General features: G+C 42.3%; 1 protein-coding gene across 2 annotated transcripts in view; it reads right to left on the bottom strand.

The window, feature by feature from the left end:
- The window catches only part of thrb (thyroid hormone receptor beta), a 117266-nt gene extending 108232 nt beyond the window's left edge, over nucleotides 1-9034 (bottom strand). For both annotated transcript variants that reach the window (XM_087834982.1, XM_087834984.1), the window contains exon 1: nucleotides 8654-9034. The gene's annotated coding sequence lies outside the window, so the exon portion shown is untranslated. The remainder of the gene's footprint in view (nucleotides 1-8653) is intronic.
- Nucleotides 9035-12386: the final 3352 nt, after the last annotated feature.

Here is a 12386-nt window from a genome sequence, read left to right as displayed (position 1 = left end):
ATGTACTAATATCTACATGACTTATTTGGAAGTGACCGAAGAATTTAGTTTTCCATTTTCTTTGTTTTTGCTCAGAATTTATTTATTTTAACATTTATTTTGTTCAACTTCTATTTTTTATATTCAGAATTCTGTGATGTTCCACATTTATCTGTAACTGTTTCACTTTGGACAGAAAATAAATCATATTTAAATCAAATGAGTTAGACTTCACTTTGGAGTGAAAATGAACTTTCAAGCTTTCCAATCATTTGATTTATAGGAATTATTGATTCTCATTGGCTCCGTTTTGCGTCTCCTTCATCACTAATCAGCAACGAGGAAATTCCACTCATGCAAATGAATCTGATGCTGTGCGTGTTTGTGGAGGTACGCTGCTTTCTAGGGCTGCTCAATTAATCGAATTTTAATCTCGATTACGATCTTTCAACGATCATTAACAATGACTGAGCCGATTATTAGCCCCTCCCTCGTGCTTTACTCTCGCGCTGCTCCGTGTGGCAAATCGAGCGCACCTCTCTGCGTTTCCAACACTCGTCACAACAATTAAGAGCAGCGGTCTCCAACCTTTTTTGCGCCACGGACCGGTTTATGCCCGACAATATTTTCATGGACCGGCCTTTAAGGTGTCGCGGATAAATACAACAAAATCAAACTAGTACCGGTACTGAAAAAAGAAGATTTATTCATAACACACGTGAAAAGACCCAGGAAAACCGAGTTAACGATAAAAACGATAACAAAATAACGCTGAAAACCGATATAAACCCTGAAAACTATACATTTCACACCTGAGCCTCAACTCTCGCGGCCCGGTACCAAACGACTCACGGACCGGTACCGGTCCGAGGCCCGGGGGTTGGGGACCGCTGATTAAGAGGACCCGAGGGAAGCTCGGAAAGCTCAGCAGAAGTTATTTGGAGAGGAGAGTGACTGCTGTTGGTTAAAGAGAGGTAAAAAAAACTTGAGTGGTGTGGAAACATTATGGGTTCAGTCAGACGTGGATCAAGTAGACACAGTGTGTAAACTTTGCTACAGTGTCGTAGCTGCACCACAGAGCAACACTGCAAAGTTCACTAAACATAGATGTTTACATTTATTTCTTATATTGCAAACATTTGCACTGTTATCAGTATTTGCACTATTTTATATTATTTTTGACAATCTTTAAAGTCATTATTCAACACATTGTTATTGTTAAATAAATATTGTTAAATAATCGAGATGATCATTTTTGCCATAATCCAGCAGCCCTACTCCTTTCTATTTGTCACGATTACACATATTACACACAACACTCTTCTTAAAAGTAATGCAGTAATCACTCCCAGGGAAAAGTAATTCATTACACTACTTGTAACGTTTCATGTTACTCTGTGAAACACACTCATGATTTAACAATATAAACCTGAGGCTGCACCCTCACACACGTCTCTAAGATCTTAGTGAAGCTGATCGCACAACGTGAAACTGCACAGCAGCACACAAAGCTGATCGACAGTGATTCTGCTGTAGGAACCTGAACAGGTAGAAGAGGCTGTTTGTTACCTGTTGGCGTTCAGGCTCTGCTGCTCGTGTTCAGCATTCACTCAGGTTTCACTCTGGGTCCTTGGCTAGCTTAGCTTAGCGTTAGCATGCTGTCTGTGCAGATGCTTGCTGAGAACCAAAGTTGTGTTAGCAGCACAGTGCAGTTGTTTCTGTCCTGGATGCAGGACATTTACCGTTTATCGTGTCCTTTTGTGCAATAAAAAGAATCCATGCTTTGGCCTGTATCGCAATTTCCCTCCTCTGACACGCCAACTGAAATCAGCTGATTGCAGCACGAGTGTAAGACCTGATAGGACGGACACTTTGTTTCCCCCGTGTAGTCACAGCATACCACGGCCCAGCTGCTCGGGCCTAAGCAAGGTTCTGTTGGACTACGAGCTCTTACCAGAGCCAAACAGGAAGCTCCATAACAACAGCTGCCACATCACTGTGTTCAGTAATAAACAGACAGCAGGCAGCTAGCTCATTTTAAAGTGGATACCAGTAGCCTGTCTAAAATCCTGTTATACCCAAACATCACAGGATCAAATAACAGTAGTGATGTAGCAGATGACAGATTCTCCCTGTCACTGCACACATGCTGTGGCTGTGCAACCATGAAAGCCATAATGCAGCGATTAGAGCCATCGTTCATTTGACATGTTGCACAAATTCAGCATTTCATCAGCTGTAATCCTCCCTCACTGACCGAGGGAAGTGCCGTCAAACCCGCCTCAGTGTGGACGTTTGGGTCCCTGAGCTCCCCGTTGATGTGTCACCAATCTAACACCTGCAAAATGCATGAGAAGTTGATTACAGCCAGACAAAGCTGTGTCTATTAGATCGAATAACCAGACAAGCTCTCCTTACAAGTCCCAGTGCTGGACGGCTCGGACAGCATGAACTCGTGCACATTACTGAATATTGAACATTGCAAGACAAATGAAGGTAACTGCAATAAATTATTTTAGGACGGGAGAGGGCACATTAGGCCTCATGATGACACAATCATTCATTTTATTGGACTATGAGAGTTTCAATCACGACTTCCTGAAGAGGAAATTAAACCCTGTGGTGAGCCTTCAGGCAGCTGGCTGAAGAAGTCCAGTATATTTATCCATCACATCGAGCTTCATATCAAAATGTGTGCAAATAATCATGTTAAGTAACCCAGTGGCAGCAGCAGGTTGACATTTGTATTGGATCAAAATGACGTGGTTCGCTGTTCTACGTAAAAATGGTTTGTTTGTTTTTTCAGCCCACACACCAAAAACTACATTAACTTACATTTAAAGCTTTAGCCCATTTTAGCAAAAGATGGGTTTATTTGAACAGTTTTACCATTTTTAAAATACCAACGGGTCAAAATGTCCCCTTAACAACAACAATTAAAGGTTTTTTAGTGAAACTCTAAAGATAAACTTCACAGAAACAGTGATTTGTTTTATCTCAATATCAACTGATATGAAAATAAAGATTAGAGAATAATTTTCCACATCACTCAGCCCATCCAGCGTACATGTCGGTACCACTGCATCATTGTTTTAACTTTGCCTTCTGTCAGCTTTGAGCTTCCAGACTGTGTTTACACTGAAACGTGAGTGTAACTGTGCTGTGACAGGATCTCTTCTGTAGTGATCTTGTAAGTCAGTTATTGTAGTAGGCCATGGTTAGGTGCAGTTCAGTTCTTCTCAGTACATGATGATGATGATGATGATTGATTCCTGGACTAATTCAGGGACTGGAGTATTGATTTTAGGCCGTGATGAAGCCCTGACATCCAGCTCTCATCTTCCAACACCGAGCTCACCACAAAAACAAACTAATATCTTAAACTCTTGGCTTAAGATATCAGGCCAACAATTGCACTTAATATCTTTTCAGCTGTCAATAAATAGATAATAAATACAGGCTGATCCAAACGTTTCTGCTACCACAGAATCACATTTTCTCTTTAAAACTGATCAGTTCATATCTGTTGGAATGAAACAAGGTTATGACATAAGAACCATAATGAGGACTGCACAGCTTCAACCAAGTGTGCATGCACGTGCATGTAAACACACACTCTGACCTGCAAAGACAACAGCACTCAGAGCAGGAGAGGAGCAGGTGCACAGCACGGGTTTGAATGGCCAACTGAACCTTTGAATGAGACAGTGAAGGCCTCCATTACATCATCTGAGTAAGGGCAACCTGGTGAAGGTCATCCTAAGTGTTTAATGCAGGGACACTGGAGACTCTGGAGATGCACCAATCAGACGGCCAGAATCAGCTGATTTCACCGTTCCTGGACCGGCGCTCAGCCTCCCATATGACTATTTATAAGCCAGTCTGTTTCATCCATGCACAACACATGCACAGTGGCACGAGCAAGTAGCCTCACACACACACATGCACACACACACACACTAACATGTCCTTAGCATGGCATTTCCTCATTGTGAGCAAAGACACAAAATAACTTGTTTGGTGAAGTAAAATGCTGAAGTTGCCTGGACAACGACTCATTTTCAGTTACAATTGAACCTCCTCCCAGGAGCAGGTGACTTTATTATCTGCTGTTTCAATGAGAGGAGATGCTTTCAATTAGAGCAATCTGGGATACGTTTAATAATTTATTTTACAATGAAAATGAGATTTTGCATTAAAGAAAATAGAATTTCTTGGTGTATGCTGTCAGGTTTATTTCTTAGAAAGACAACTGGAATTTATACACTTTATACACTCAAACAAATTTACAATTAGTGCATTTCCATGAACGCTGAATTTCACTCCAACCCAGACCAAACCAAACGTCTCATTCTGAGAGCAAAAATGATGATTACGACTCCCACAGCATGGTGGCACCAAAAACAATCAGGCCAAAGTAATAAAAGAGTTAGCTAAGATACTGAAAGTATCCAAAGACTTCGCACACACCACACTCAATAAATTTAACATAAGCAGAGGAAACAAGAGAAATGTGCGTTTTAGCTGCACACTGGATGGGTTTCAATTAACCAAACAGTCCTTTTTTTGTCTACAGCAGCGGTCTCCAACCTTCGTCGCTCCACGGTTTCATGTCAGACAGTATTTTCACGGACCGGCGTTTAAGGTGCGGCGGATAAATACGACAAAATAAAAGATACAACACAAACTGGTATTTTGTAAATATAACAATAAATGTGAGTCGAGCAGAGCGATATGATCAAAAATATTTATCACGATATACATTTGAAAATTTGCGATAACGATATAACTGACGATATAATTGACACGAGACAAAATACTTTACAACTCCACAACTTTATTAGTGCAAAAAAAAAAAATCAATGTATTTTCACTTCAACAAGCAGCTGTTTTTATGTGCATTAAAGTTATATAAAAATGTAACAGTGCAAATTCCTCGCTGACAGTTTAACCAAAAGGCATTTCCAGTGGAAACTGGCCGACATATCCTCAGCATAACCATGTATAATATCCACAAAACTTAAAAAGAGGTTATACACACACAATACGGTAACATTATGTTGAAGCACAGTACGTATCACTCCGCGAGGCTCCGCCTACGATAGCCGTAATGCTCCGACAATCCATCAAGCGGTGCGGCTTCGTAGCTTAGCAAAGTCGTACTGAAACATTTGACAGATTTTCGAGCGCCGTGCACATAAAATCGTCTCGAGGTCAGTAAACACAACCAGAGTTCATACATAAGGCACACGGGATTATAAGGGGCTCTGTCGACTTTCAGAAAAATCAAAGGATTGATTTTAAGTGCGCCGTATTTTCCAAACAACACGGTAATAACGACGGCCCGCTAGCATGCGCTACCAAAAATAGTGCTTTGTTGTGTATCTGACGGACGAAAGCTAAACCAGTTCCACCACTGAAGCTGCAGCATTTTTACAAACCAGTTCAGGTTCATCTGTTTCATTCAACGATCCACTTTCGCTCTTCTCATTCTCCATCGCCGCCATGTGCGTATGAAAACAAAGGCACTGCGCATGCGCGTGTTACCCATATTCTATCGCCATATTTCATTTTCCTATCGTTGCCCAAAATTACACCGGTGTTACCGTGAACGGTGATATAGCCCAGCCCTAAACGTGAATTCAGTGTGTAATTATTTAACTTTATTAGCAGCGTCCTCCTGAAACAATATTGAGAGTAACATCCTCCTCTCTGCTCCTTAATGCTCTCTGGTCGCTATGGTAACGTGTAAAGATTTCTTTCAAAATAAGACACAACTACAACACGGGAAAGACCCAGGGGAACCCAGTTAACGATAAAAACCCTGAAAACCATAAATTTCACACCCGAGCCTCAACTCTCACGGCCCGGTACCAAATGACTCACAGCCCGGTACCGGGCCGTGGGGCGGGGGTTGGAGACCGCTGCTCTAAAACATCCATTTTCCTCTCATTCTTACCGTTGCCTGGTGAGATACGATGATCTGGTGGCAATGGAAAGTGGCACCTAGCAAAGCTGTTTGCAAACAACACAAATAAAAGAATGCACGACCAACTTCAAGCAAATATACTGTGAGATGGTGGGACACCGATTAGATTTATTGGCACTGTGCAAACATGAAAAGAGTAAAAGTCTAAAACCAGAGGCAACCACAGCTTCAATAAGCGCTGTGTGCAACTTCTTCACATGATCATTAGTAAAGGAGGTCGAGTGCGAACTGTCAGGTAAAGCTAGCCAGTCTGCCACAGCTACGCGCAGTCATCTGGGAGCAGTTTGAGGTCTTCGGTGGTAAAAAAGTCAATTCGCTCCCATTAGATTCAAATAGTATATGTGGTTCAAATGTGGCTTGTTTGCATTAGCTGCCCATTAACTGCGTACGCAGATGAGTTCACGCAGTCTTGCTGTGTGAACTCATCACAGGGGCTTTGTTGGCTGGTCTGTAATGTTATTGCTCATTGTTAATAATGGACAAACAAGAGACTGCATCACAGTTTCCTCAGAACTTGGAAGTGTTTTCAGTCCCGAGTTTGTGCGTTCAAAAGAAAGCTTCTTAGTAAGGTAGTAAGGCATCACAGCATCAGACTCGTACTGCTGAAGTACATGATAGAGCCTGGTCAGTGCTTATTTAGGGAGTCGCAAACAGAAAAAGTGGCATTACTGTTTATGTTCACTGCCACCATCTTGGATTGTTGGTAGTGTTGCTCTGACTTCCCAAGTAAGAAAGCCTATTCAGACTGGGAACTCTGAAATTCCACCTTCTGAATTCATCTGGTTGATAAACACGAGTGTGACCCAGAAACATGTCGACTCTACAAACAGGAACATGCACAGTCACTGAGCACAGTAGCACAATAGTGTAATGCTTTACACAGTTGTCTAACATGCAGAAGGTCCCTGGCATTGCATCAGGAAGAAATCGGGTAGAATTATCTGCCAAATCAAATATGCAGAGCCCCCTTCTGAATAATGCAACAGCTGATAGAAGCTTCTTAGAAATGAAATCTGCACAACACCTTTGATCTCTCAGAATTTTATTACCAGACTTGTCAGAAACCAACTTAGCGGCGCGCCATATTACGCCTCAGCTTTCCTTTATTAGGGGACAAAACTGACGACTGTCAAGGCTCCACCTTAAATACATTCAAACAGGTTTCAACAGGTTTCAACGCACACAAATGCTTAACAACAGCCAACCGACACATCGCATCTATTTGCTGTAGCTGGTTCTGCTGCAAACAGTGCAGATTAGATATGCTGATATCACGAGTGAATACTGTCCTCGCACGCTCTCGCAAAACGTCGCAAAGACACAATGACCTTAAATACCATTCAGTCAAAACCACTGCTTCCTTTACTTTCTCCCTTTTCAAAATAAAACGTGCTTGAAAATGTCTGTTAATTCTGAATTTTATAATTGAAATGATCTTTCCATGTTTTGCACAGAGGGCAAAGTTTTCACTCGGATTAATGATGTCACTGTTTACTTGGAACAACAGCTGCAGTCATATAGTAAGTGCTGTGCAACATAAAGCCTCTCACCACAGCATCAAGGCAAAAACGAAACAAAAACAAAAGAACACAAATTCCCACAATCAGCTGTCTCGCTCAGCCTTCCACGCGTTAGCCCCCCAACAGTGCGTGAAGGAATCACTACAGCTTGTTAAACGAATATCGCACTACGGCGAGGCACATAGGACAGGTGCTGTTTGTAAATAGCTTAACACTTGGGAACGACTCTGTCCACTAGAGCCAATCATCCAGCGCGCCGACTCTAAGTAACCCCAAACACTAAAGTCGCTAATGCACTGTGGAAGGGTCTGCTCGTTTTACACGCCAGATGTTAGCTGGACACGAGTGAAAGTTCCTGTTGTTAAACCGAAAGCAAAGGTTAAGGCGGAAATCTCGGCGACATACATGCATTTAAGTCAAGCGACAGAAGTAAACCGAGCCGTGCTCACTGCTCGTGGGATACTTTGAGCTATGAAACGATAACTTGGGCCCGAAAGCAACTCCCTCAAGTCTTTATCAAAGCCATTCCGGGGTACGTGCTGTTCTGTTTTCCTGACAGAACCTCGAGCCAAATATCTGACAACTGCGCGGCCTCAGCTTTCTGTTGACATTAGCCAACTATGGAAAAACGCGGATGAAAGTTTCTGCATTATTACAAGCAAGTGTGCAATTCGGCGACGGTAAAACACGCCGGGAACGGAAGAAAACTTTAACTTTTAGCGAAATTCTCCTTTTATTCGTGCTGCCTCACTCCGACAACACAACCCGCCGTGGACGCGGGGAGCAGCGTCAGATCGCTGTTATGTTTAAATATTTGTTATGAAACGTCGCTGTTTCAGAAAGAACTGCGCACCGAACTGCTGCACAGAACCCCACAGTTCTGCTGAGGTCCAAGTCACGTTTGTCCACGAACCAACAATCCCGCGATTAGCACGGCGCTTGAATTGCACGAATTGTGAATGAAGTTCGTTATACGCCGTCCCTTCATAGGACATGAACACATTTGCGGCTATGTTAAAAATTAATATGAACATTAGCTTAGGAAGCGCGACGCACCGCGATTTAGCTCCCACAGTGGCGCACAGCTAGTTTTTGGAGAGGCTGCTGTTAATAGCGAGACTGCTGTCAAAAATACCCCCAACCCCACCCTCTAAAACAAACATACCGCATATGCAAGACGAAGCCCGTGTCCAAATATCACTCGGAGTCCCAGTGGGTGTGCATTCCGCCTCAACTGGAACCAGCGTTGATCTCCGTCGGTTAAAGTGAACGGGACACAGCGCCAGGGTTTAACCTGAAATGACCCGCGCCAGTGCAAATCAGGCGAGGTCTATGCGCGCGGAGTGGGCTGAGTGCAGGCTGAGCTAACGGTGTGAGCGACTGTGTCAGTGTTTGCTCTGGACGCGGAAAACTTCAACGTGGAAGCGAAAACAAACGCTGAAAAGAAACAGCTCGGACACATTACAGACGACACAATTGCAGCTCTGCGACTGAACGCTGTGGGGAATTAGAGAGCAGAGCAGGAACTGAGCGAAATAAGCCTCGCCCTTATTACAAACTCCAAGTTTTTTTTCTCCTCGCTCTTTTTCGATGGCGGTTGGCTGCTGGTACAGTAGGCCCGCCCGGTACATGAGCAGGGCAGGAAACGCTGCTCCGGCTTGATTCTGCACTCGTGTGAGCTGGGCTAACACACTACTGCTGCATATACGCAACACTGGCCTAAATACAGCACATGTATTGGACTCTGTTCCGCTTTAGTCATCTTTGCGTCACTATAGATACATCAGAATGCAAGTTGTGCATGTGCACACAAGTATGTAACAAATGCTTTATGCAGAAACATGAATACTGTTTCTTTGTTTCACATAAACTATCATTTACTCGATTCATGATTTCATGTGTGTGGAACATTAAGTAAGGTTGAATTTCCACAGCAATGCTCTTGTTTTCACAGACTGCAGCAACAGCAGTGAAACTATTAAAGTATAAACCACTGATGAAAAGAAGGACGTTAATCTGGCTGTGTCATAGAGAATTAGGTCGAACTTGAATGTCAAAATACTGTGATGTAATAAATGTGTGACTTCAAAAGTTACTCTGTCTACCAGAAATATAACATCTTGGGTTTTTCCTCGCTGCTTTCCTTTTGGCGGGGATCCTCCTCACCGTGCCAGGTGGGTGGGCAACCCTCCAAGTTGTGAGTGTAATGACTGGAGCACAAGGCGACATCGGATTTTGAAATCGACACCACAGGTGGATCTACTAAAGTCTCGGATGAGTTTGAATCTCAGTTACCGCAGCCTCAAGGTAAAGGTCAGAGGTCGAGTTTTCTGAAAATCTGGTGAATGTGAACATCTGAGAACGAGACAATGCAGACATGTGAAATTATCACCAGGTTCATCTCAGGTACTTTGATGTCAAGTAATGAAAATTACTGCAGGGTTTCACATTTATACCACAGGTGCATCTACTACGTTCTTAATAGTTTTAAATACAATACAACTTTATTTGTATAGCACATTTAAAAGAGCAGCGGTACACCAAAGTGCTTTATAATAAAAACAGGAAAATTAAGACAATAAATAAAAGAATATTAACAAAGTACCACATATGTCATCAGGTTAAAGGCACTAATTATACAACAATAAAAGGGAATATAAGAACAAAGTTACTAAGAACAGATATAGCTAAAAGATAAAGTACATAAATAAGAAATTGAACCAAATATAAAACAGGGACGCTAACTAGATGGAAAAGTTATGTTGAATAAATGAGTTTTTAAACAGGATTTAAAAGATAAAACGGAGTCTGACGCACAGATAGCGATAGGAAGGTTGTTCCACAGATTCGGTGCAACCAGGGCAAAAGCACGGTCACCCCCAGATTTAAGTCTAGATCCAGGCTGAGCCAGGAGTAATTGGGCTGAAGACCTGAGGGCTCGCCCAGGGACATGTAGACTAAGAAGATCTGCAAGATAACGAGGGGCTAAATTATTTATAATTTTAAAGGTGAGCAACAATATTTTAAATTCGATGTGATGCTTTATGGGTAACCAATGCAAATCAGTAAGAACTGGGGTGATAGAGGCTTTCTAGTGCCAGTCAGGAGGCGAGCCGCAGCATTGTGGACAAGCTGAAGTCTGTGAAGGAGAGCGGAGTGAAGACCAAAGTAGAGGGAGTTACAGTAATCCAATCTAGAAGTGACAAAAGCATGAATGAGCTTTTCAAGATCTTTGTGAGGGACATAGTGCTTAGCCTTAGCAATAAGGCGCAGCTGGTAAAAGCTAGATTTGATTACTGAAGACACTTGTTTGTTAAATTTGAAAGAGCTGTCCAGCAGGACACCTAGGTCACTAACTGAGTCAGACAAAGAAGTAGCAAAGGAACCAAAGGTATCAGCTGATAGGCCCCGGGGGATATGGTTGCCAAACACCACAATCTCCGTTTTCTTTTCTTCAGGGAATTGTCTGAAAGCCATTCTCTGACTTCTCTCATGCACTCGAGGAAGCAGTGCAACGAAGGAACAATGTCGTCATCCTCTAATTGAAAATAAATCTGTATATCATCGGCATAGAGGTGATAAGAAATGTTATATTTTTCAAAGATTAAGCCTAGGGGGAGCATATATAATGAGAATAACATTGGGCCAAGCACAGAGCCTTGGGGCACACCACAGCATAAGGATGCAGTTGAGGAAGAATAAGTAACCAAGGTAACGGAGAAAGACCTGTTCAAAAGGTATGATTTGAACCAGTTAAGGGCTTCGCCCCGAATGCCCACAGTGCGCTCTAACCTCGTTAATAAAATATAATGGTCAACCATGTCAAAGGCTGAGGACAAATCCAATAAGACTAATACAGCAGACCTGAATCAGTAATTAAGAGAAGATCATTAAGGACTCTCAGCAAAGCTGTTTCAGTGCTGTGGCGTGGTTTAAAACCAGATTGAAATTTATCACAGATGGCATCCAGGTAAGCCTGGAGTTGCGAGAGAACTATCTTCTCTAGGATTTTGGAGAGGAACGGAAGTTTGGATATCGGCCTATAATTAACGAAATCACAATGATCAAGACACCTTTTTTTAAGAACAGGTTGCACTATAGCATGTTTAAAAACAGAGGGAACGTAGCCAGAAGACAATGATGAGTTCATTAAAAACAGAATACTGGGCCCAATTACATCAAAGCCGTCCTTCACAATGCGAGACGGAAGAGGTTCATATGCAGAACTAGTAATTTTCAGTTGCTTGACAATTTGCTTAAGTGCACAGAGTGACACTGGCTCAAACTGATGAAAAGTTGAAGCACATTCTCCAGTGAGAGCAGGGCTCACCACTAGGGGGAGTGAGGATTTGAGAGATAGGATTTTATCAGTAAAGTATTTTAGAAATTGTTCACAGAGAGCTGAGGATGGGACCATCGGCATATCAGGGCAGGGATTAACCACTGAATTAAAGATTAATTAAAATGAATATTTTGCAGGACTGAATATTCAAACCTTGGACAGAATTCTGTCTGATCACAACTTGACAGGGACGATTCATACAACTGTAAATGATCCGTTAACCATTTTAAGACTAAGAGTCAGTGACATGTGGGTTTTGATTAGTGATCAGTGTAACTGTGGTTTGTACAAAAGACTTGGTTTGGCACTTATCACAGCGTTCACAAGGCTTTTGCTTCTAGTGAAGTCGTGTTTGTTCTTAATTCCTGTAGATCACTTCAAGCATATAGTCAGATGGCCTTACAGCGCAGCGTTTTTAAGGTCTCATTTTCACTGATGAGAAGAGTCAGCCTCACTCCAAAGCTCCAGTTTGCAATTCTTGTAATTATATTAAACCAGCTTTTTTTCACTTCTACTTTCACACTCTTAACCTCAATTAGTTGACTTGACTTAAACC

The sequence above is a fragment of the Neolamprologus brichardi genome, chromosome 22, assembly GCF_056152115.1.
Source record: "Neolamprologus brichardi isolate AB-2024 chromosome 22, ASM5615211v1, whole genome shotgun sequence".
Taxonomy (NCBI): Eukaryota; Metazoa; Chordata; class Actinopteri; order Cichliformes; family Cichlidae; genus Neolamprologus; species Neolamprologus brichardi.
Note: the sequence above shows the minus strand (reverse complement) of the source record. Positions and strands in the feature narration are given on the sequence as shown.